This window comes from Lagopus muta, chromosome 3 (assembly GCF_023343835.1).
Source record: "Lagopus muta isolate bLagMut1 chromosome 3, bLagMut1 primary, whole genome shotgun sequence".
Lineage (NCBI taxonomy): Eukaryota > Metazoa > Chordata > Aves > Galliformes > Phasianidae > Lagopus > Lagopus muta.
Window position 1 is genome coordinate 70,460,554 of NC_064435.1, and position 27,986 is coordinate 70,488,539.

Here is a 27,986-nt window from a genome sequence, read left to right on the forward strand (position 1 = left end):
GGCTGGCTGGCAATGAATGATTGCTTTCACATTATTTGGTTTTCTTTCATTTATCAAACTGACTTTGTCTACTAGTTTGTGTTCGCGCTTTTGCCTGATTCTCTTCATTCCACTGGGGGTGCTGTTGTGTAAAATGACTGAGCAGGGGCTTAGCTGCTAGCTGGGATCAATCCACCAGAAACCATTAGTAAGTAATTCCCCTCAACATCAACAACTGTAACGAGAAAAATAAAAACATATTTTGTAGTACAAGAGATGGGATTGATAACAGCCATGTCCGAGGACACCTGTTCAAAAACAGAAATAACAAGACAATAGCACAGCCCTCCAAGTCTGTATTCACTAAGGTTTCATGCCAAAATAGACTGTTTATTACTCCTACTTAAATTTTAATTGCTAGCTGATTCACACTGAGTACTCTTAACGTCTCCCATGACTCTGAACCTGAAGTAGGATAGACAGTTCTGTTACTGGTGTAATCTCAGGACTAATCTACTTCTTCACTAATTCCTACAGTTAAGGAGCTTACTTATATATATCATACTAAATTGCACAGATCCTCTTTACCTCATGTCTCACTCTTTTATAAGAGCTGGAGTGCAGAATAAATACCATACAACACTGTGTGAAGTGCATCTCTAGAATCACCAAGGTTGAAAAAGACCTCTGAGATCATTCATCCAACCGTCCACCCATCACCAATATTTCCTCACTAAACCAAGTCCCTTAGTACAACATCTGAACATTTCTTGAACATCTCCAGGCACAGTAACTCAAAACCTTCATAGCTGCAAACAATGTCCAGCAGCTAGGACTGCACTATGGAACCAGCATAGCTATCCCTCTGGGACTCCTTTCACAGCTGCATCTCTCAAATGGAAAGCTGGTGGAAGAGCACAAAGTCTCCTCATTCACTCATTCAACACACCTGGACATCTCTGAAGATCTGTGGAAATCATAAATTGCCTGCTTGACAAACCCTTTTGTATCTTTCATTTGAAGCTTGTTACACACCATTCTTGCTTTCTCATGCTATTCCTCTTTACACTGGGTTTGATTCCAGCTTCATCCATTCTCTCCAAGACTTCCCAATTTGTCCCTCATCTCCTTGCTTGTAAGGAACAGAATGTAATAAAATGATGAACTTTGAACTCATTTTCACATGTGAAGCTGGGATGTTTTAATCCTACCTCCCTGCCCCCTTCCCCGCTTCTTCTCTGTAAGTGCATCATTTTATATTAATCCATGTGGATTTTTATCCAAGTGCTCAACTTTGCTGATCCTTCTGCAGAGACAGTTTGTATTTCCCTATTTTAAATAGCTTAGCATCTTCACAAAACTGTGTCATTCCACTATTCACTTCCTTTTCCACGTAATTTCAGGATGTGTTGAACAACACATGCCCACTGCTAGACATCACTTTGATGAGCTACCTCTACAGTAAACTCATTAAACAGTAAACTCACTAGTTATTGATGTTACCTGTTTCTCACATTTTTAAGCAGCTTTTTCAACATGCAATAACTTCCCTCATATCCAACATTGGATATCTTTAAAAGCTCTAGGAAATGGAAATTCCTATTAAAATCTTTAGGAAAATTCAGCAAATATCAACCAGAATTACACAAGCTGCTTCCAGGAATTCTAACAAAATTATGATGAATTACTTTCCTTTTAAACGAGCCAAACTTCAGAAAAAACTATTTATTTAATTTTTATAATATTTTATATAGTTTCAGATTAATTGCCTAGCAAATACTTCTGGTCTCTAGCTCATGAACATTCCCAACAGCCCTTACAAATCTGGCAGAATGACTGGGTGCTTTCCAGCCTTCTAGCACTCACAGTTCAAGAGGTTACACGCAACAACATCCTTAGCTATTCAGGTACTTAATTCTTGAGTTACCTTAGAGCCCTCAAGTGAATATCACCTTTTCCTGGCAATTTGTCTATATATATTTTGGTGTTGTTGTTGGTAGTTTTTTTGCTTCATCACCTCTTTTCAGATTTTAAGACCCCAAGAAATCCCCACAAAGAACAGTTTCAGCATGGGAAGACACACTAGCCAAGATTAAAAAAAAATATATGTTCCTTTACTTCACTCTCAGTAGCAGCTAGCATGGTTATGCCTAGATAAGATAGCTGTTAGCATATGCCTATGAATATTAACTCTTTGCTGAGGCAGAAGCAGATGAAATACAGTCAACCACCTGGCTCAAGGAACAAAACAGGTTTTGTGTGCTAAAGAAAACCTATACAAACAACCTGTAGATTATCAGAAAGTGCAAATACATCAAGAAGCATCTGGAACAAGCAGATTGTGAGCAACAGCAGCAAATCAGAATTTGAAAGGACTACTCATCAATAAGGTATTCCCTGCTCATCCTACAACAAAGGACACTTCATTTTGTGGGTAGACAGAGTATCATAAAAACAGAGAAGAAAATCCTATCATGCTGCATCAGAATTTGGGACCATCTGGGCAACACCAAAACAGCCTGAGAGCACTTCAGCACTCCCAAGGGACCCCATGATAAAACAGATAGGCTAGAATCTACTTTCCTGCTAATGGTTTTTTCTATACATATTTTTAATATACATTTTAATACTGAGCATTTTCTTTTTCCCAATATTGTGCTTCTAAAATCTTATCTGTACAGCTCTTTGTGTTATGCCATATTGGTAGAATGCATTCTGTTCTTTCTTTTTCTGTCCCTTAATCAGCAGGTTAGTAGTCACACTTAAAAGTGGTGGGTGAAGATGTTTTAGTTAAAGTCAATAAGGAGGAAAAGAAAGCATAAATTATAATTAAAAAATAGACAACTCCTAGATCTGAAGACGTCTGAGAAGATAAAGTAAAACCTTATCCACACAACTATGTTTTAGGATGTAGACGGACTTGGTACCAATGTCATAGTTCTTACTGTGTGAGTAACTGCTTGTAAAGCTATAACACTTAAAATCCTGAAAAGATAAGGAAAACATATAGCCAAGTTGTAAAGTTTACAAACAAATAAATAAACAAATAAACAAACAGAATAAAGATAAGAACTTCTCAGGTATATAAATATTAAAAAAAAAAAAAAAAAAAAAAAACTTTTTTCTACCAAAAAATCTTCACCCCATACCATTAATGAGATGAGGTTTGTAAGGATCAGCCTAGTTCTTCTACAAATATCAATAGCATTCCTGTGCATGCATTTGAAATGCTAGAATACTGTAAGCAATTTATGTGCTCTCATGTCATTTTATAGTGTAGGAAATATTACTGTACCAGTGATGCCAAAACTTCCAAGAAAACAAAATGTTACTATTCTCTTTCTACAGAGTGCAGAGATTTCCCCCCCCCCCCCCCCCCCCCCCAGATTGCACACAGTTGAAAACATTGTTCTTGACCCTGGAATCTGGATTTCTGTAGAAGTAAATAAGAAAATAAATGATACATCAACTACATCAACTTGAATTAGGATCACAATTAAAAAAAAGTCAGAAGAATAGAAAACTCTCTGTTTCTCTGCCTACCATAAAGTAGAGGCAGAAATCCTTGCATTTTTACAAGGCATATTTTACATACACAAAACAAGCTTGAAAGTGTAGATTCAACTTGAATACATTTCAATCAACAATAACAATAATTGTGAGCGTGTGATGACAACTCCTTCAAATTCAGTTTGCTGAAAATCTACAGCCAGATATTGTGGAACTCAGTGAGCAATCTACAATAAATTACCTAAAGATATTATATGTCTACTTGTAACTTGTGTCCTGTGATTTAGAGAAGGTAGTTGTTCGCATTTTTATTTCAGTCAGTCAACCTGAAATTACCGATCCCTTCCCACAGTGGCTCAACCAAGCCCAGTGTTCTTATACAACACAGATCGTCTATTTTAGTTTCTCTCTAGCCAAAATGATATCCAGGATATAGCTAATTGATGGAAAAGGATAAAAATATGTACATTCAAGACTGCCTAATAGTTTCAATTTTCAGTCTCTCATACTAGAACAGAGTCAACTTACAGTGCTATCTATAAACACTGCATGTTGAGTACATTCTTAAAATACATCAGTTAGGAATCCATGACTTGCAAGACTTATTATGCCTTTCCTATTCTTGTTTTCAATACATCAAAATGGACATGCTAAATGATAGCAAAAATCAATTGGAGAAAAATACTGACAAATCCGAAGCCTTGCATAATTGCTTCAGAGCAAACTTTTCTGTGCGTCATTTAAAATATTCTATCTTCACCAACAGCTTGGAATTTCTCATCCTCCCGGATAAGGAACTTCAAAGCTTTGTTAATTTAACAAGTTGATTGATCTGGTATGTATAAAGTAAAATCTTATGAATATGCTAGAATTTAGAAAGACTACAAGGTGTATATAAGACCAAACAGTGCAACACAACATAAAACATCCCAAATGTTGACAGGGACATTCAATCAGACATAAAGTCTTAAGTGTGAAGGGGTCAGGCTGATAGTGTGAACTGTATTTGTGAAGTGTCTTGCTTATCCTTAGCTATTTTGCTTAGAAAATCACAAGCTGAACATCACCAATTGATCTCTCCCTTAGTATCAACAGACTATTCAGGTGATCTTTAAGAGCCAAGCAACTCATGTAAAGGAATAGTGCCACAGCACTATTTGAACCTCACCAAATCTCTCTTTGTTGTCAGTGTCGCCTGAAAATCCACAAGTTTTCCTTTAAAAGATACTCTCAGTAAGGATAAAAAAATGGAGCTAGTTTAGTATCATTACATTGGCCTTTAATTATTATTACTTTTTTTTGTTGGATTTTTTTTTTTTTTTTTTTTTTTTATTTGTTTAACTCCACCTATAAGTATTACAAGGCAAGTGAATTTGCAACAATTTTCTCAAAAAGCCTAGACCTAGAGCCTGCTTTTACAAAATTGTATCATTACTATCTTCGCTTAGGGGCCTGTTTACTTTACCGGACTTACCAAGAACACATCAGTAGAGAATCTGATTCTTAAACAATAGCCTTGTGATAAAAAGGTACATTAAGATATATGAAACAGTAATGAAGTGGTAGAAGGATTTAGGCATAGGAAGCAAGTTGGCTATCCCCTCAGTGAGCTGGATTTAAACCAACTAAACTGGCTGCACATAAATGAAAATTGCCCAAGACTGATCTGCTGCAGAATTTTACTGATCACCGTGTAGCTCTGTTCTACTACGTCAAACTTATTAATGGTAACAGAAATCAGTATATGTAATTCTGTATATTTTCTAGCATCTACTCCTTCCATTTATTGTAACCCTTCTAATGCTTCCCTTTAAAAATATATTTATCTTTCTTTTAACCATTCCTTAGTTTCAGATTATAACCAAAGCTATTGTCCAAGTTTTCAATTGAATTAATGCCGAATTACTATAATGAGTAAATCCTGAAGATCCTGTAAACTACCTTGCTGGCTGCTATTAAACACAACACAGTTTAAATTAGAGCTGTATAACAACTGCTGTCCTCCCTTTCCACTGCAAAGGTTGATTTAAGATGCCACTGAGCTCCTTAGCTAAGTCAAGTGGCTGGAACAGAAGCGACACTCATCCTAAGCAGATACATTTCACCATATATGCATAGTCACACACAATTGCTTTAAGTTATACATGTTTTCCAGCATCTGTTTTGGCTGTCTATATTACCCAGCTTTAACCACCTACATGAATATATGAATGTATTTAGAGAGTGCTCCAATCTTCTCCTATCTACAGAATCTAAAATGATTTTAATTACAAACTCCTCTTGTGAAATCACACATCACTGCAGATAATCCAGTTTCTGCACTTTTAAAATTTGTACAAACTCCTGCAAGTGTTGTGTTCAGGCACATACTACCAGAGGTGCAGCAAAAGGCCCTAGAGATGGGGCTGACAATCTGTGAGGAAGTCAGAAAGGCAGGTGCCACCCCTCCCACTCCTCCTGCAAGGGGCTGCAGGCTGCCTCCTGAACATGAACCACTGTGCAGAAGGAAGATAAATACAGTTCCAAGGCTTTCTAGGAACTCTGTCAGCAACTGCAAGGACTCAAGCCTGCTGAGAGGGGTTTTTAAACAGCTCTGATGGAATCCACTTATTTCACCAACCTAAAGCTGCTATGGAAGATTCACAATCTTCTTTCTAGCTTTCTCTTTTAATTACAGGCAGAGCTAGTAGTGCTTAGTATTTCTCAGTTTAAGATCCTATTTTGAGCCACGTATTCTTTTGACAAGCTGTCTGCTTGGACCAAAACACTCCATCCAAGCAGCTGTGTCATAACTAAGCGACTTCCAGTCATAAAACACTTGAGGTATTTCCAAGAATTATATTTTTTAAAATTGTCTTTTGCATTATGAAAAAAGTATTTTAAAAAAGTGGAAATTGTGCAAGCATTTATGTTCTAAAGGTATAGCTACAAAATTATTATTTGTATTTGAGCCTTCAACTGCAACTGAACCCACTGCTCTGAGGACCGCAAAAACTAAGAAAAAACAGCCCTGCAAAGTTTAAAGCCTAGATGGATAAAATAAAGAATGAAAGGAAAAATGTCCATAGACAAATAAAATGATCTATTCAAGATACAGGAAAGGATATGGCAAGTCAGTAACACTGCTCAGGAAGAAAGACCAAAAATGAATTCTGGCCTCATCCTCTGTCCTCTAGACTCTGCTGTTACTTCTCCTAGAGGAAGACTTGCAGAGGAAGCTGTCAGCCCACATTACTTGCAGTCTGAAATGTACTTTCAAACAGAGCCCTGCAAAAAAGCAGTGCAAGCATCCAGTCCCTGCACTCTGAAAGCATGGTACATTATAAGAAGAAAGATGGTGTGTCCTACAAGATTGTTCACTGTGCAGCTTATCGGTTTGCCATGAACATGTATCATCTCTCAGCACTTGATTAAAGTTGATAATGTAGTCACCACGAATCAGAAATCTTTGAGATGTACCAATGAGAACAGTGAAGGAAAACTCAGAATAGAAACTGTATGGACACATTCTTCGTACACTAAAACAGAAAGGAAGGCTGGCAGACAAGGCACTAGAATTGGTAAATATCTAAGATATTAAAAGACCTTCCTATGAGCTTACTTCCATGCTACGTAATCTTATTTGCCTTACTGAATTCCTGTCATCTCAATTTACTACAGTATTTTTTCCTCCTCAATTCTATGTGTGGTAAGCTTTTTATATGCATGCACATAATATACAATCTTATAAAATTATACACACTCATACATAAAACGTATATTGCCATGCCCTATATACATAGAGAACTGCAATAAGTAGTTATAGTGGGCACAAAGTAGAACATAAGTAAAAGGAAAATGACTATCAATTTAGTCTCTTAGGTTTCTTCCAAGACAAAAATATCATAAAAGCATCATAATGCACAATAAGATATTTAGCTGTATTGCAGAAATTCAGATCTCACTACTGAATTCAACACATTCAAAAAAGCAAGCATAGAATTCAAGATAAAGTGAATATTTTCTGACTACAAAATTAATAGTTCAGAAAGTATCATTTATAAGTTTCTTGACACTACGAAGAGATGGCCTGTTATGGCTTGTCACTTTAAGTATGCACAGGATAAAGAAATTCAGCTACAAATTCACTAACCTGCAACAAAGCCAGACAGAAGTAGAAGATATTCATGGCTTTGAGGTCTCTGTTATAGTTTACAAAATCAGAAAGCTGAAACAGTCAGACTTAATAATCTCTACGACCACTTAATGATAAAGATTTCTTTTCCCTCTTCCCTTGCCTCTCAAAAAACTAAATAAGTAAAATCCCTGCACAATTCTTTAATACTGTAAAGAAGCATTTAAAATGTCATCAAGTCATTGTTTTATGATCCTCACACACCCACAAGATGTAATGAACACAAAGACTGTACAAGGCTAGAAACAGCTATTCATTTGCTGTATTCATGACTGTCCATTTATTTACTTAGTTGAAATCTGCAGCAACATTTTGATATACAACACCAAATGAACAGTTGTTCCAATGAATCCTCCTGACTTAACATTTACTGTACTTACAAGTGACAAAGATAAATCTTGATAATGCAGATGTTTGTTTCCTTTCCTGTCTTGTACCTTAAATAAATCATCAAATATATTATATTTATTGAGCTAATTGTTAAGCACCAAACAATCTTGGACAGCTATGCATTGTTACTGTTACATTTAGTCCACCAATTCAAGCTGGGTTTTTATAGGCATCTGTGAATTGATAAAGGTTTCTCTTACGAAACGTGCTTAATTCTGCTTACTAGACTGCAGTATTTTCTTTCAATTATTTTTTTTTAAAGAAATAATACTTCACACTTCATCTGACTTAATCTGTAGTGAATATATGCCCATGTATCTGACCTGTCCTGAAGAGGACTCACATACTACAAAAGGAAAAGAAAAGAAGCACGTGTACAGGATAATCTGTTGTGTCAAGACTCTAAGCAGAAGAAGCAGCAAAAGAAAAGGCAATCCAGAACATGTTCAGAGGATTATCTTGCACACATCGCTTCTACAGTTTCCACAGACTGTCCTACTGATATTTAGTTATGTATATTTTTATCCCATACAGATACAGATATTGTATTGAATAAGCCAACATAATTTACCACTGATTAGAAAAAAAAAGATCAAAGCAAGCTTAATGGAGGTATGAGCATTTCCAATGTGCTCTTAGTATATTGGTAAAATTCTGTTACCCAAGATGAAGTTCTGTCCCACTGCCTTATGTTTGACAACTCTGAGACTGCCAATATACCGTGGGATGAAAGTAAGAAGGGAAGGAGGAGGTTAAAAAGCACACCAAACAAGAATTAGTCTGTTGATGTTGATATCTGCAAAATAATCATATAAAACTAGCCTTTGTGTAAGAGTTCGCTGCCCATATTCTCTTCCTAGTTTGTAGGGGAGAATGTGTGCTTCCACAGAGTGATTAATTCCACTGCAAGAGAAGCTTCTAAGGCAGAGAGGATGATTCATGTTTAAGGGATAAGGAATCATCTCTATTACCTGTAGTGAGTGCTTAGACAACTATTTTAAACTCAACGAGTACATTTTCAGGTAGCTAAAATTAGGTAAGATGCACTGCATCTGAGACGCAGAATAAATTTACCAACAAATAAGCTCATCAGGAAAATGATATCTAATCAAAAGGTTATTCAAAACTTCTGGAAAGATGAGTAAAAATACCCAGTGCTAGCAATTGTCTGTAACATGTAAACACCAAAGGTTTTCTTACACCTTCTCTGTTACATACACAGAATTATGTAGCACGTGAGTTTGGTGTTTTTTTTCATACATTTTCAACATAAATACATATGCATGCAAATTCACTACAAAAATAATTATACCACATTTATGACAAAATTGACAATTATTTACCTTTTGAAAAGGCGATAATATAATACTCTTCCAGTGCAGATGAGGAAAATTCATTCCTAAGGAGTGCTTACAAAAATGATATTATTTTAACTGTTCTTTACTTACATCTGCATTAAAATTTAAGAATTCAGTCAAGTGAATGCTGATAGACAATACAAACAAATTTATTCTCCACAATATAATTACTTTTTAAAAAACTCTCTTTTGTTTTCAGCTAAGGAATTGGATATGACTAGATATGGAATTATCAGAAAATCAGTAATACAGAATGATTATCCAGTCTAGAACAGACCTCAAGAAGTTATCTTATCCAACATCCTGATCAAAGCAGATCAACATTAAAACTCAGACCAGGTTGTTCAGTGCTTTGTCCAGTTGCCTCATTAAAACATTCAAGAATCAAGACCCTACTGCTTGTCCAGACATTTTCTTGCACTGGTTAATTACTTTTACTGTGAACATTTTGTTCTCCCTTAAGTAAGCGAAAACATCACCCTCAAAAAGAGTCTAACTCCATCTCAACAAAAAAGCGTGCCTCAATCTTCTTGGTAACCTCCTCTTAGGTACGAGGAAGCTGCTGCAAGGTGCCCCAAAGCCATCTCTTCTCCAGGCTGAACAAGCCTCATTTTCTCAGCCTCTTTTCACAAAGCAAGTTTTCCTGGTACACACCAGCCTGCCAACCTTCTCCTGAATTGGGGTGCCCCAAAACCTGAGCATAATATTCTAAGATGCAGTCTAATGAGTGCTGAGTAGAACTGAATAAACATTTCCCTCACTTTACCGGACACACTCCTTGTGATGAAGCCCAAGTTGCCATTGGCATTATTTGCTGCCAAGATGTGCTGCTGGCTCACATTCAGGTTGCCATCTGCCTGAAACTATATGTCTACTTAGCAGATATTCTCAAGTCAGTGAGTGCCCAAGATGTAGTGATGACCCAAGTTAGTCCATTCCAAGACCGCATTATTCGCCTTTGCAAGCTTTAGGAGTGCAGTCATCTCCTTCCTCTAGCCTGTGTAGGCACTTCTCAATGGCAGACCAGTCTCTGGATGCTACAAGTGTACCTCCCAATTTGTTGTCGGCCACTTGATGAGAACGCCTTTCATCACTGACTGATTTATTCTGATGAAGAACTAAACAAGACAAGGGCACAGGACAGATCCCTTAAAGTAAACCATTCATGCCTGGATTGATAGCCCAACTAGTTTTCATCCACCTAGTGAGCTACTCAGCTAGGATGTAATGCGCCAACATAAATACAAGGATGCTGCATCAAAGCTTTTCTCAAGTCCTTCATCAAAAGTTTTTGGGTAACCTAGAGAGTTATCACATAGGATGGAAGATCCCTCCATAAGTAACTAATTATGTAAGAGGCTTAAAAAAACAAAAACAAAACAAAACAAAACAAAACAAAAAAAAAAAAAACAAAAAAAAAAAAAACCAAAGAGTGAGCTCTTCGTGAGGAGAAAAAACAATGACAAATTCCCAGAGAAAGCTATATTGTGATCTGTGCTGTTTTGTATATTCATACCAGTCGCTTCTTCTGGTGCACAGGAGACAATTACATTTGCTAATGTACTAAATTGAAAGTATTATAGAAAATGGTCAATTAGGAAGAAATGTGGAGGACCTTACAAGACTAAACAACTGAGTAATAAAATAGCTGTAGTTCACTGGCCTCTTGAATGCCGTGAGACAGTTCTGGTTTCCTTTCATTAAAAGGATACAGCAGATCTGGAAAGGAAGAAAAGGGCAATAAAAACAACCAAAGGCATGAAATGGCTTTCTGTTAAGGGAACAATGAAGCATGCCAGAACTCTTTGGTCCAGAAAAGACAGGGCTGAGGGGATGAGTGAAAAAAGCTTTATAAAATCCTAGGTAGCACAGGCAGGGTGAGTAGGGAATAAGAATAAATAGAGAGAGCAAATGAAGTGAGCAAGTGATAAGTTTCAAGCAAACAAAAGGAAGTGGTTATTTATCCATCACTGAGCTGTTGAAGTCCTTGTGAAATGAACTTGCAAGTTGCTAAAGGTATACATGACTGCATGCAAAAAAAAAAAAGCAAAAAAAAAAGCACTGAGATTTCTAAATAAACACAGAACCACACTACTTAAAAAGTCTCTGAGACTATGCTAAGAAGCGTGCATAATGCATACTTCTCTTGTTCTGATTATTTGTCTTTGGCCATTTTTAGCAACATGACAGTGGACAATATTGTTAATCACTGATGTCAGCTTCTCATCCAACATAACTGGTTAACTGAAATATAACCAAACTAAAGCCAAACTAAAGCTAAACCAAACTAAACCAAACTAAATTGTAGGTGTGTTCTGTCTGTGAGTAATCTCGTCTGAACTCTAGATGTAGATTCCAGAAGGAGTGAATCTCTTGCAGGTTCTGTACCATATCTGCCATGCCAGGTATTCTGAGCGTCCCAGAAAGCATTAGGATTTTATGTCAAGGTAACCGAATCGAGCCCTACATTCCCAAAACAAAGTGAAATTAGAAAAATGCCATATGAAGAGCTTAGTAAGAGGATTACATACATATTTTTCACAGAAAATTTTTGTTGTTGTTGTTGGTTGTTTTTTTTGTTTTGTTTTGTTTTTACAGCACAAAACCAAATTCAGATAAAATTTATTACCCCAGAGTTTGCTACGGAAACAAACACTTACTTTGACAGCATGCTGAGGAGACATGGAATGACTTTGTGATTAACAAAAGGACTGCAGCTCCTTGGTGCTTTCAAGCTTACACAAGTTTTAAACAAACTTCAGAAAGCTGCAAAATCTCAAAACCAAATGGACAAAAACAACATGAATTCATGAAAAGAAGTAAAATTAAGCTACGTTAGTAAGAAAAGAATGAAAAGTAAATAGAGGTAAGCTTTTGTGACATCTTCAGGACTATACTAATGATACATTGATCTATTATGAGCAAGAGGACAAATATTTCTTTAAAGACAAATTGACACACTGGTGTTTCTCCTTTCTTAAAGGGTCAGACAGAAAATTTGAATATCATTTTGGAAACATCCCTCACAGCTCTACAGTTTGCAACATTACTAATTAAAAATTACTTTTAATACAAATCACTTTGCTTAAACAAAAGTATAACATCTCTAAATTCAAGAATAGCTGGACAAATACTGTTTCAACATTGCATCTGATTTCCTAAATTATGTTACCAATGTTCTATAATTTAAAAAGAACCACTTCAGTTTTTCACTATACCATTTTGTTAATTTCTTTCTTTTCCTTTCCCATTCATGTATGCAACATAACCAACATAAAGGAGTTGATTCATGATCTGCCAACAAATGGTAAGCATTGCAAGGGCACAAATGGAAGCTAAAAAGATTCCCAAATACCCCATGCCCCAAGGATTTCACAAGTAGCCTGCAAAATATTGTCAGGAAGCAACAGAGCATGGCTGGAGCATATGCTGAGTGAATCGAGAGTTGCCTTCTTAAGACAGATCGGCGTTCAGCATTTACAAGGCAAAATACATTAGTCTATCACATTAGACAAATGCACCAGCTGTAACAATCACACATTATTAAGCTCTGTTTGAGCTGGTGAATATGAATTGAGCTGTTCAACAAATCCAGTACGAAGGAAGCAGCCTTATCCACTTAGAAAGAAAACAGATCTGTATATATATAAAACCTTAGACCTCTTGAGCAAGTCAGTAGGAGAGGTACATGAGCCAGCAGTTGCTCTTGTAGCTTAAAAAGCAAATGGGCACCATGGGCTCCTGGGCTCCATGAGAAGAGGGGTGGCCAGTAGGACAGGAGATGATTGTCCCTCTCTACCCTTGTGAGGCCCCATCTGGAATACTGCATCCAGGTCTGGAGCGCCCAGTACAAGATAGGGAGCTGTTGGAGAGCGTCCAGAGGAGAGCCACAAAGATGGTAGGTAACTGGAGCACCTCCCAAGTGAGGTTGACAGGCTGAGGGAGCTGGGCTTGTTCAGCCTGGAGAAAAGAAGGCTGCAGGGTGACCTCATTGCAGCTTTTCAATACCTAAAGGGAGCCTACAAACAGGAGGGGAGTCAATATCTTGAAAGGGTAGATAACAGCAGGACAAGGGGAAATGGTTTTAAGTTGAGGGAGTGGAGATTAGGTTGGATGTCTAAGGGAAGTTCTTTACCAAGAGAGTGGTGAGGTGCTGGAACAGCTGCCCAGAGAGGTTGTGGATGCCCCATCCCTGGAGGTATTCAAATCTGGGTTGGATAGGGCCCTGGGCTGATCTAGTTTTAAACGTGGAAGTTGGTGGCCCTGCCTGGCAGGGGGGTTGGAGATTCATGATCCTTGAGGTCCCTTCCAACCCAGGCCATTCTGTGATTCTGTGATCACCGGAGATGCACAATGTGTTGCCTGCTCCTTTACAGCACTGCACACATATTAGTCACTGATCTGCCAACTGGTAAATGATGGTCAACTAGATCCAGACTGTCAGACTGAAAATAAGACTGCTTTATTTTCAGAGCTTTGAATAATTGCATTCCTTATGAAATCCTCATCCTGCCCACATTTCAAGCATCTCAAAATAAGAACAAGTCATCTATTGAAGAGAGGTGACACTGGGATGATTTACACAGCTACGGAACTGGTACTGTATTAACTCTGTCTTCTAAACTGACCACTCATAACCGGTTTGGAGCATGAAAACAGTATAGTAGAAGTCATATACTAAAGATGACTGCATTTATTCATCTGTTATGTATTAAGCCCTATTGTGAAGCCGTTTTACAGAAGTTTACACAAATTCTTTGCAATACATTTAAGGAGATGTAATATCTTTCCATAATCAAATACAATTTACTACATAATACCACTATTTGAAGTTGTGTGTTTCTGTGTCTTCTTTAAGAAAAAGACAAAAAGCATTATTTTTCCATGCTTATTACTTGTATGGTGGGATTGGCAGAGCTTCCTTATGCTTTACAACTACAAACCCTCAGATCAGCTCTACACTGTAGACTACACTGAATACGTAACTGCATTTTAGCAAATACAAATAAAAATTGGTATATGGGAAAAAAACCAAAACACTCATTTTAGAGTGTATTCTCTAATACTGAGCCCAAACTCAAATACCAGATTTTGCTATAAAATTTATGATTATGCACTTTTAGTTGGGTGCTGGGCTAAATTCTCTGCTGTAGTGAACTGACAAAGCACTTAGAAACCACTCATCTGCATTTTTAAAAAATACCCTTTATCAGGTATTCTATGTAGCAGAAATTTTTCCAGTCCAGTTAAGGAAAGACTGTGTTACATGCAGAGTTGTGATTTGTACAAATAACACCTGAACTTCAAACCTCATATTTCTGCACTGATTTTAAATTGTGCATTATGTTTAATAGCACATAATGATCCAGAAAATGTTGGTGTTCACAGCCCCAAGCATATGGCTAATCTCCCCCATAAGTAACAGCAACTAGATCCAAGGGAAACATGTCAGGAAATCAGTGTCATTAAAGATCATGGAAAACAACATGTAGCTCTCTTGAAATAGGAAGTGTAAAATATAAGTTCGCAAAGAGCAGGAGAATAACTAATGAATTCTAAAAAGTCAACAGTTATACTGAATTTCTTCTAGGTATAATAAGACAAAAAAAAATATTGGACTTAAATCTATATTCTTCTTTATGTTGAAATTGTACTTCGGGAACCTAAAGCAAGTTCACAATCAGTTCAGAGATTAGAGAACTGTAAAGGAATGCACCTGGGAAGTTTGTCAAGTCTACTTGGATATCATATGCCAAATAAAACCACTTACTAAAGTAATACAGTACTTATTAGCTCTGTGAAGTTCCTTGCATTTAGCACAGTCAACAGATTGTCAGATGCCAGAGAAATAATGAAATTACTAATGACAGCAGCCAGTCATTTTGAAAGTGAATAGTCAGAACAGACAGCCAGCAGGACTCATTAGGGAAATAAACAATATAAGATTTCTACCAGAGCTGACAGATACAGGCACTCAAAGGTGCTTTCCCATTGAAGATAGAGTAGAGGCAGGATTCTGTGAGGAAATGAGCACCCAAAAAAACATTTTTAGATTGTTAACCAAAAGGCTCAGACCAGAAAAGGAACAGGAAGCCACAGAAATGGACTTGGTACACTGGGTTAGGTTCTTTCATTGCAAAGGATCTATACATTAATATCGGAGAAAACCACTGAAGAAGAGGGATTTGTCTGTCTCTCCAGCAGGAAACAAGATCAATTTTCATAAAAGCTCTGGGATTTAATTAGATTCCAAAGCATTTGTTATGTTAAATTTTTCAAGGAAATGCTTGGGAATGTGTTATGTTGGGTAGACACTAACCATTGCTACTCACTATTCAGCAAGTACCTCCTTCATCTTTATTAACAGCACGCCAGTTTTCATGCATACATATATAAAAACTCCATGAAAATAGTTAAAGTATGTTCTCAACGAAAAGAGTTCACACATATGGAGTCTAATGCTTTAATCTCCTGCAGTACTTAGTAGATACAGTCATAGGGCAGATCTGGTTAAATACACTGTATCACAATACGATTTCAGATATCTAAAAGAATTACATTTTTGGCTTGTTTGTTTTCCTTTCTTTCATCATTAAGAATAAAGACATAAAGAAAAATTTTATCCACCCTTTTTCTACATACCTAGGGGATATGGATGAGTCATGTAATTTGCATAGAATTTTCTAAGGTACCCTGTAGGTAATTCAGCAGTAAAAAGTCCTGGCAGGGAGAGAAATAGTTTTGGCTTTTTCGGTCTTTAATTATCACCACAGAATTATACTTGTGTCCTAAAGCTGTAATGGAATAAGATTCACTAACTCTTTATTTTACACTTTACAAAAATAATTTCCTCTTTTCAGAGAGGCTTCTCTATTGCCGTTTCTTGGTTTGTATTTCTTGGGGTTTGGCTTTTTGTTTCCTTTGGGATTATTTTTTTTTAATTTATTTTTATTGGTTAATTGAATTTTCATTTCTTTCACCTTTCTGATACCTTTCTCACTTTCTTCATGTATATCTTTTGACCTTTGAGTGGTTATTTTTTATTCCATGTTATGTCTTTCACTAAATTTTTGGACTGCTACCACATTTGTACTTTCTCGTGATTTAGTTGCACTGCTGTCAGCAGGTAATTTCCTTCATGAAGAAGTCCGTTATTACCCTGAGTTAATAGTCCCTAGTTCATTCCATGATTCCTTTTTATGATCTCCATTGTCTTGTTTTTGTGTTTTGTATATCTGATAAATTTTCCCCTTCAACTAAAATTATATATTTAGAGAACAGAGATATCCTTAACAGAGGGGATCAATTTGATTTGCTATAATTAGCATTTTTCAGATGTTACAGCCATCTCAAATTCAACCCAGAGAACCAAGTAGTTCTACAAGGGCTTTCACATCAAACTTCCCTCTAGGTTTTCCAAAATGGAGATGTCTACTTGGACCTTTACTAAAGTAATTTCAGCTACACTGTCCCAAAAGTTAATATTCAAATGGCAACACCTCAAGCAAGGAGCCTTTTTCAGAAGCATAAGCAAACCGAAGAGGAGAAAAAAAAAAAAAAAAGAAAAAAAAAAAAAAGAAAAAGGAAATTATCTCAAAAGAAGTAGAATAAGTCAGTGATTTCACTTTCATTTCTCACTCTGTGCAACTCCAAGCCTCTTTACTGTCCTTGTCCAAACTTCAGTGAACATTATGCTTTGATTTCTGCATAATTTCTTATTTCTATGGAAATTCTCAAATAATCAGACATATAATTTGGTTTACTGATGTACAAGATGTTCTGTTTCTAGAAAAGCCCTCAAATTTGCTTTACTAAGCTAGTTTGAATTAATTTGTATTTCAGCTTTTATGAAACTGTCTGTGGTTTTATTCCATGAGATTAGAAACCCTCTGCTCACTGGATAACAGCTGATACATGCTCTACTAGAGGATAAAAATCTTACAAATCTGCAGGTAAAAGATACAAATAAACGTTAGCACACAGTATTGCTATATACTGAACTGCTTTCTCAATAATGCTGAATTTGAGAGACTGCCTAAGTAATATGAGCTACATTACTGAAATATCCATACAATTGTAATTTAATTTTTGCACAAATTAAAATAATAAATCCCTAACCTCTACTGAGGGGTATACAGTCTTCTGTTTCTCTTTCATTTCTGCTTACAGCTGTGGACTCACGTTCTTTGCAGTTGAGAAGACATCAACTAACCTCCATTTCTCAAGTGTCTTAGACTACTAAGATACATTTAATGCATATTTACAATAAAGGTTTTCTAGTACTATAACTCAAATCACAATGAGGCAAGGCTCCTGACAAGCTAAAGTTCCAGACAAAAAAATTACTGGGATGCTGGTTAAGCTATTAATGTCTAGAAGGTCATGGTGAGGATTACCTCCAAACATGAGATTGTGACACATTTTAGGCAGATACCGTAATATTTTCCTTAAATTGATGTGAAACAGTGCTCACAGCAGGCACTGTTATTTTACATTCACTTGTAGAATAAAATTCATTGTAGTTTTTCCGACATATCGCTGAGTACATTGAAATGTAGTTGGTAGAAATTATATTAGAAAAAAAAAAAAAAAAACAACAAAAGCCTACACTATGAAGCACAAGTGAAGAATGCTCCTGAAAACTGCTGCCTGAAGTACAGAAGAGGCCACCGAATGTCCCAAATTTAATACATATCAACTTAACACTAGGGAGAAAGAAAAACATGAAAAACAAACCTAAAGGAAATATGAAACTATTTACTGCATCCAACTTTGGCAAATGAACTCCAAATTTTGTACATGAATTATCACGATGCATCTTTTCTGCAAATGAAAGTATGCCTTAAGATCTTGCACAGAACTCCAATAAGTAAAATTCAAATATCGACGTCAGATTTTCATATATTTTTAAGAGTAATATGCTTCAAGCAAATTACTGCCCCAGAAGAGACATTTCCCTACAAAGACTGGACAAACAAATCTTTCTTATAATGAGAGTCACACTGGGTTCTCGAAGTTGGGTATATATACCTTGGGTATAATGCAAACATGCAAGACACAGCCACATTTCCTTCAAGAAAATATGCAACGGAAACTACCATCAGAGCAGCAAGAAGAAAATCCCCCAGCAGCCAGGTTTCCTTTCTGATAACAGAGAAAGCAGTTTTTGGGCTCCATAGGGCTGTGCCACCTGGTGACTCCTGACACAGAGAACACAAAAAGGAGGTGTGCAGTTCACTCGCTGCTAAAATAGATTCATGTGCCTGACTGTATGCACTGAAATGCCTCATGCCAGTAACATTCAAATGTCCACAGACACAGTTTACCTCCAGTTAAACATCTGCCTACTTTATCTGCTTTTAGTAGATAGACTCAATACAGGTGAAGAAATCACTTGACAATGGAGAAGGGAAAATACACATATCACCAAAGTAAGCTGAATATTGGAAGCAACAGCTAGCAACACAGGGTATTTTGGGCGCTAATTCCATGTAGATGAGTCAATAAACTTAATGGAGATGGCTGCTCTGACAGGTAAGATAGCAAGTGCAGTGTTCCGTGACTGGGGATGCAGGTACAAGTAAGCAGCTCAATAAAGGATCCCCAGGTATTCACCAATATGACTGAAAAAGAACACAATGAAAGCTCAGGCAAAAGCTGTTTTGGGATGAATCAGAAGTGTGTATGGAAGAGTACACACACAAATACCTTTCTAAAGAAAAAAAAAAAAAAGAAAAAAAAAAGGTGAATGTAAATGTACAGTATTTAAACCAATCAAGTCAGTTTAACAAGAAAAAGACATCCCCCTTTGTAACTACCCCCAAAGAGTTTGATAAAATTTGGAATAAAATATTAGGAAAGTTGCAGCACTTAATGTTCGCAACTGCTTGGGAGTAAAAATAAAATCTCAAGCACACTTTGTTCCTACAGCATTCTAACCAGAGGCAAAAGCTCTCAGCTGTACAACTGCTGCTACAGGGTAAGCCTAGCATGAAGGACAGGACCGCCACCATCTACAATGCTCAGTAGACTTGACTTGATGCTCAAGCTACATTTGGCTTTTTATTAATTCCTTTCATTATTTTCATCTGCTAGCACTCCTTGACTACCAAACTCCAAACTCCATGGTTACATGCAGCAACATCACAAGAACGGCCTGCTAATGCAAAGAGATTTTATTACAACCTAGAGTATAATTTTTTTTTACCCTTTTACACTCCTACAAATGCAAAAATAATTCAGTCACGTTTCACTCTGATCTTGGCAACAGCTAGTACAGTTAATATCATAAACAAATTAGAAGAAAGTCATTGTTTAAATATCTTCATACAAGTAAATATATTCAGTACTCTGTTATGTAGCTGGTTTATCTTGCCAGTCCCTTTTGTTAATAATGTAAATTCAGAAGTTAAATTAGCTATAGAGTTCTTTATAAACATGCACTTGCTTCAAGTAATTACTTTGTTCTTTTTTGCTTTTTCAAAAAGATACCTCACTGATATTACTCCAATCCATCACTTGGAAAGTGCTTTTTTTTTTAATATAGAAAATCCTTCAAGCTAAATAATGTGTATAAAAATTATATGAGATCATAGATTTTGTATCTGCAAGTTTTTTGTTTGTTTTTTAAGAAGAAATTACACTTGGTAGAGTTGATGAGCTGTATATATGTGTATATATACACACACACACACTCAAGTGCAGGCTAACTTTGACAAGCTAATTGGTTCTGACATCAGCTCTCAAACCTTTGGCTCTGAGAATCCTCCAAGAGAAGAGCATACCCTGCAGCCTTGTCCCCCTTTCCTAGTGTCACTTAAAATGAAAAAATGAGAAGTCAACATCCTGAACTTGCCCCTCAATCTGCAAGTTTCTAGGTTGAATCAATACCTTCAGGTAGCAGACAAGCACCACAGTCTTTACTCTTTACAGTAATTTTTTATTTGAAGTGGAAATTTAAACAGTCCATTCTTTGCAAACTACCTCATTCCTCCTCTTGAGCTGCAGTTAAGACAAGGGGTGCAATTGTTCCTGCTCTTCTTAGCATCAACACAGCAGACCTGTAAGATCATCACCACACATTTTACGACAGCTGTGATGGCCCTTTGCCATCTCCCATCATTTCTTCTTTCCAGTAATCCAAAAAAGTAAATTATCTTCAGAGTAAGCTGACTCCAGAATGCAGTCTTTTAGGACTAGCAACAATATCTCGAATCAAGAACAAAACAAATGCTATACTAAGAAGCATAGTCACAGAATAGTATGGAAAAAGCATCAACAGAGGAACAAGGTTTCCTAATCTGATGCCCTCATACATAACCCCTTGAATTGCTAAGGCAAAAACAATATATACACACATGCACACATACTGTTCATTTGCCTTTCTAGGAATTCGATCCCTCACATTAAAGATGCAGTGTTTTCCATCATAGATAATCTAAAATGGGGACTGTTTATTCACTAAAATTCTACAGGACAGAACACCTTGACCCATCCCATGAAACATGCAAAGATGATGACATGAACAGCACTTCATACCTCATTCTCTCCGCATCACATTAAAGGAAATGCCAACATACAAATAACTATTAATTATGAGACAACTGCTACACATAGGAAGATAAAAATATTGACAATGAACTCAAAATGCTCATCACCAGCAGATTCAGCCAACTGAAGAATGAGATTACCTGCAGCTCAACTTTTGGAGAGAGTGGTGATGGAAAAGACAACCAAATAAAAGCTGAAAAGGAATTAAAAAAAAAATCAATAACAATAAGCCACCAGTTATGCCTCAAAGGACTGCCCATCTAGACTCAACCTATTCTGAAAGAGACAGACACACATACAAAAAAAAAGAAAAAAAAACAACAAGAGAATCACAAGAGAAAAGGCAGTACAGTCATCCATGAGAAATACCACGGAGTATGAATGGTTTCCTTTCTGAGATGCCTTACAGAAAGGTGAAACAAATGAAGATAAAGAAAAGAAATGTTAGCAGTATTTCACCAGCTGGCATTTCACAATAAAATTATTCTCGAAAATATACTATGCTAGGCTTAGTCAGTGTATAGAGCAGAAAAAGAAAGGCATTCAGAGCTGCATCACATGATGATTTTGTGATTTTGCCAATCCTTTTCACAGTCAATTGAAATAAAGAATTTTTTTTACCCTTGGGAAAACCTTCATTCTTTTCCCCATCTGGAAACAAACAGCTCTCCCCACACAAGACTGTTGAATGTTTCCATATAGTGTATATAATATATAATATACACTATATATACATACTATATATATATATATATACACACATATATATACACATATATATATATATATACATATATATGTATATATATATATACACAGTATATACACACTATATATATAATATGTAAATATATATAACATTGAATGTACAGCTGAAATATAGGATACAAGATGCTGGCTATTCATTCTAAATAGATCTTACCAAAACCAAAAGTTCTCACTGAATATGCAAGTTTTGCCTGGTACTCTTGAAAGTAAACTCAGTAACAAACTTATTACAAAGGCAACGGGTAAAACAAAATCTTACTGAAGGTTCTCTCTAAAATCAAAATTTCCCGTAGAAAAACACATAAATGGAGATCCTTATAATATAAGAATTACACAAGTTCGTACCTCAATTCCGAAGACTGAGGAGTCTCACTTTTACTCCTGCTCCAAGTTCGAACTTCTGACTCCAACAAGACTTCTTCCTAATCAAAATCATTTCCTATTCAAGATGTCTTCCTGAGCACGCCTACCTATGACCAGTCTTATTCTTTTTTCTAAGCTCTGATACCACATAACCCATTTTGATTGGTTTTGTGCTATTTCTTTCAGAAGTGGATTTGCTATATTTGGTACAGAAGAGGAATTTTTGCCAAGGAACTGATGATATATTGTTTGCATAAAGGCATTGAGACTGAGCAAACAATGCTGTTTCTGTTAAAGAGATGCTTATAAACAAATTAATTTCTCATTCTTATGGGATATTTCTAGATTTATGCATTTAATTTACAAGGAAATCACATGTAATTCGTATTGCATAGCTTTTTTCTTTTCTTTTCCTATATTGCTTTCCAGAAACTCTACAGAACATATTTTGAAGGTTCCACAAATTCCAAAAATCAAGTCTCCAAAACAAGAACATTTAAAATGCAGCTCAATTTTTTTTAAATAAAGGAAAGCCTAAGGGATACAGAAATCAGATTCAAAACAAAGACCAGCACCTATGGAATTGTGTATGGTGTGAAATTATTACACACAAGATCAGTTCAATTTCATACTGCTATGAGTTTATTTGCATTACTTACTGATGTATAAAAAAAACTTGGTCTATTTTAACACAGGCTTTAAAAATAATACTGACTATTGATGCATATAGAAGCACTTCATTAATGTATCCTTGAAACAGTTTATAAGCACTTACAAAAGCAACGTCTGGCACCTGAGAAAAGAGACCAATCCCTCTTGCTGCAGCCCCAGTGCCCACAGCTACTTCTCACAGATCGTTTTCCAGTCCTGCCACCAGGTTCATTGGCTCTTCTCTGCACACGCTCAAGCAACCTAATGTCCTTTGCATAGTGAGGGGCCCAAAACATGCCAGCCCAGCCAACACAGTCACAATAATAGCAGGTTATACACTAGACATTGACCTCAAGGAACAAGAACATAAGAACAATTATTTTGAAGGTATAAGGGAACCAAAGCAAAGCACAGGCTTTTGGGAAACAGTCTAAGATCAGATGAGATCAGTGAGGGCTGTCTTGCCAGGCTAGCTTGAGAACAAAACAATCAACCAACAAAAAGAATCATTGTGTAAATAACTTACGTTGGTTTGCACGCAAATCTCAAGGAAAGAAAATCCGAATTGTCCTTTCTTTTTCTTGCAAGGCCTAGGATTCTTTTTTACTTACAAGCTGGCTGACTTTGCTGGGCTGCATTCTGTTTTCTGTGGGAGAAAAGTTCCACAGCCCTTACCTCTCCCATAAGCACTAACATCTCTTCTGATAACGTACTGCTGTCACCTACAGAAGACTGAGTTGAGCTCTGCACAGAATCTCTCATTGCAAATAAAGGGCAGTTTGCAAGTTCTATCATGAGAACAGTAGGGCAGCACATAAGTAAAAATATCATTCACTATCCAATCTAAGCTGAACAAAAGATGAAGTTAAGTCAGCTTACGCAAACACGTCCTGTTTACTGAAAGAGCCCAGCAGTGATAATGATGTCTGAATTTTATTTACTTTTAGTCTTAATGCGAAGGTGTTTAGATTTTACTTATCATACACAATCCACAATCTCCTTATCTACAGGAATTCCAGATATGCTGCTTTTTACTATAAACAACATCTGCTTAATAAATAACTCAGGTGCTACTTAACAAGATAACATTTCTATGACAAATGAGGAAACAGAAACACTATCTCAAGTCAACTGTGCAAAGCTGCTCGCTACCACTTCTGAATATAAAACTAGCTTTGTTACTACGGAAGGTATTTAAGGAGTAGTCCAAGCCCATAACCATACATTATATTCATGTCTAAAATGTTATGTTCAGAAATGTTTAACACAGCTTTTTGAATAATGATTAAATGCAGCTAAATTTACTGTAAAAAGCATTGCGCCAACATAATGAAAGCTTAGGAAATATCAAAGCACTAATTTACTGTTTTTGAAAGCTTCCAGGTACTGCTTTTATACTTCATGTGTTTTCCTCTGCTTGTTAAGACCAATCCTGTCCTCCATACTTTGGAAAAGAAAGCAAATGAAAAAGCAAGCATCACTCCATCCTTGTTGAGTACTACTCAAGGATCCTAGACTTCACAGCATTCATGATTGATAATGACATCCAATAAACATCTGTTGTTCATTATTTAGAATGGTAAAATGCTGACAGGAATACTAATTTGTTCAGCCTAGATCTATACATTAAAAAAAAAAAAAAAAGGGTAAAATGTAAAAAGACAACATGATACATGAGCATTTGGGAGGATTTTTTTTTTTTTCTTCATAAATACACAAACAAGCCACTGCAATGTGGCTTCTGACATTCTGGCCTGGGACTTCATAGTAAAGTAAGTATCAGCCTATCTACAACAACATATGTTTGAGAGGATAAATATAACAGGTGTTTCATTCTATGCCTTTGCCCTGTGACACCTGGCAGTACACATTGTGTGTGATGCAGTCAGTGCTGGGCTGCTGACAGCATTGCGTAGAGCTCAGTGCAGCATGACTGCTGGGATGCCAAGGCCAAGCACTGATCCTTCAACCCTGACACAAAGTGTTTGGCTGCCTCCAAGCACTGCGTTTTCAACAGCCAAAAGGCTGCTGAAATTCTTGGCAAATGATACGTATCTCTGGTATTTGCTGCTGGCAGAAATGAATTCAAGAACAAAACTTGGCTATAATCAGAACAAATTACAAGACTTCTCTTCAGTGGGTTTCCCTTGACTATAGGCTATGATATCCTGCAGCTACACAAATGCCATTCATCTCCCAATCTTTAAAGCTATAGGCAACGTGGATTTTCTTTTTTCATAGAAAGCATTAACATCTCAAATTTATACTACTAAAAAGCATACGCAAGCATGGCAATTATCATTTTCTAAACATTTCCAATACAGTGCATAATATATTAATTATTAAGAATTGTCCTCCAAAGTGTTACTAATAGTTGTCTTCATAAATTGAGAAGGCTTAAAAACAAATAAGTTACAGCAAGTAAGTTTCTTAAATAATGCCTCCACAGAAAACAGATAAATATTTTAAAGTTACTAAATAAATAATCACTAAAGTGACTATTTTGGGGGGAAAGAAAAGGAGTAGGAAGGGAACCAGCTAAATGAGATGATAAGCTAGTTTTCACTTGATTTATTTTTTTTTATTTAAAGGAGACAAAAGCCAAGTTCTGGGTACTTAATTCTACACAGTAACATCATCCAACAAATGCTATGCTCAGGGAAATCAAATATCTACCTAGCCAATCACAATCTTTTTGAAACTGATCAATGATGCTGTAAACTGAAGTCCTATAAAATCTCTGTACACAAATCATTCGCAAATAATGGCTAAGAAAACTGTTAACACTGTTTTCTCCTTAAAACTGCATGAAGATCTCTGAAAATACTTCAGTAAACTAGTAGAAAATAAAGTTGATTTTCTAGGAAGACAATCTTTGCCTCAAAATGTCACATATTTAAGATGAACAGGACATTAAAAATATGCAAGTCACCTTCTGAAGAAAGATTTTTCTCCCTTTTACTCGCATTTGGCAGATTATGAAATTACTGGAGTTAATCTAAATTTTTTTTTTTTTCAACCAAGATAGTCAGTTCTGTACAACTATTATTTCAAACAGTACTTTGTAATGCATATCAACTGTGAAATACCATTACAGAGACATGGAAACCACAAGCAGCCAACTTTCAGTCAAATCTCTGACCTTCGAGACAACTGCTCATCACCCACAACCTTTCTCTTTTCCTGCTGGCCTGGCTGGATGCCGTTGTAAAAGGAAGATGCATGCTGTTATGATAGACTTATTCTGCAACATTTTCACTACATTTTAAGCATGACTCTGAGCCTACGTACAAATCCATAGTCCTTCATCATGTATGTAGTGTGAATGCAAAGTTGTGCTGTATGGAGATGTGAACAGGACACACAACTTTAGTCACAAAGAAAAATAGAGAAATGAATGCTTCCAAGTAACCATCATTGAAACCTCAATGCTACTGCAAAAATAAGCACTTTTCACACTTACAAAATAAGAATTTACTGAATCAACATTTATATCATGAGGTTCAACATTTGTTTTTCCAGAATGTCTCAATCATGAATTCCACTTATTTAGCAGCATCGTTACCTATAGCAGTACCCTTCCCTAGCTCACAGAGAAAATGGAAAAATAGAAATAGAAAATGGAAAAATGACAAGAAAAAGATACACGTGAAAGACAAATAATGGCCTATCTTCATGCTTTGCAGAAAAAAAAGTTAGACAGCAAATTAAGCATAGTGCTTTGAGATTTTAGCTTAATAGATCTAACCAGTCCAGTAAGTCAGATTATATTTAATTCAGTAAAAGATCTCAAGTATCAGGAATGCTTTATATGATTATATGATATGATATGATCCAGCAAGAAAGAACAATGCAGCAAACACTAAGCAGTACTTGTGAACTTACTGCTAAGGTAAGTTCAACTTTTTAAGAGTCTTTTGTTCCAAACACTTCTTTTTTTATCATCATCGATGACTTCTAGTTTCACATCCACTAACAATATATAAGTTTAATTAAAACAGTAAGAGAGATTGAATTTAATCTTAATCTTAACTAGCCTTTTTTTTTTGTTGCTGGAAAACGTCTAGTTTATCAATCATTATCGCAAACACAAAAATTATTAAGGGCTACTGGCATAAACTTCATGGGAGCAACAATTGACTTTACAAGGCAAAATGTAAACAGTTATGCTCAGAACAGCATCTAGCGAAATACTGATAATCAGATCAGCACCTAATTCACTTCTCAGGAAGCATTTTCAATTACACTTAAAACGAGTTGAAGGACTTGGTGTGATTTCATGTTTAGTTAGCTACATACTTCAGCTAAGTTTCTGAATACATAGGTTCTTTATTACAACACATCTTTGAAGAAAAAGATAGCAGATGATGTTTTGCTTTGCTTTTTTCCCCTCCATAAGAAGCAATCTCTCAAGATGGTCTCTTAAATGCCCACATAACATCCGTGATGTTGTCAGGAGCTCAAAATTCCAATTAAGTATTAAGAAAAAGTAGTATAAATGCAAAACCACAATATGTACATTGTTATTTCCCCGAGAAAAGCTTGTGTTGTTTAATGCTTTCCTATGAAAACACCAAATATTTTCTGTTCCTCATTCTGGTCTTTAAGCAAGTGTGAGGCTAATTAATGCACTAAGAGTACTATTATTGAAGATACCAGTGGAATTCATAATTTTACTTTCCTCATTTAATTGCATAACACTGAGGTGTCACATTTACCAACGCATAGATCACAAATGTCCTGTAGACTGCAATTACCATTTTTCAATGTTACAACACTGAGACTGCATCTGTAGTAAGAACCGATTGTAGCTCACACAAAAAGGCAGGACTGTTAAAATCATTTGAAGAAACCGAACAGCTTAATATGTTAACAGAAAATGACTAAGCAACTCAAGAACACATCTGAGTGATCACAGTCTGAATTAAGTACCAAATTATCATTAAGTGACTTTTTCTTTGAGGTTTGTTTCAAAACGCATTGGTTTTACTTACCACACTTTAAAAAAAGATCAAATTCATCACAAAAATGTAATGCTGTAAAGCTGTAAAGCTACTGAAAGAATCAAAGATAGCTGCTGCTAGATTTCAAATGAGCATTTTTAGGAAGTTTGGGCAGGGGAGGGGAAGAGCTTGGCCGGTAGACAAAGGACATTTTACCCTCCAGCTTTCAAATGAGCAATAAACTAAAGGCTATTCACTTCCATCTCTCACTTAACATAGCCACAGTCAAAGCAATGATTT

At 36.2% G+C, this 27,986-nt stretch overlaps 1 protein-coding gene across 10 annotated transcripts in view; it reads right to left on the reverse strand.

Annotated features, from left to right (window-relative positions):
• The window catches only part of CTNND2 (catenin delta 2), a 613,278-nt gene that overhangs the window by 511,176 nt on the left and 74,116 nt on the right, over nt 1-27,986 (reverse strand). The window contains exon 1 of one of the 10 annotated variants that reach the window (XM_048938461.1): nt 21,102-21,120. The exons of the other annotated variants lie outside the window; for them this stretch is intronic. The gene's annotated coding sequence lies outside the window, so the exon portion shown is untranslated. Of the gene's footprint in view, nt 1-21,101; nt 21,121-27,986 lie in introns of those variants that run through there. 10 annotated transcript variants of the gene reach the window in all.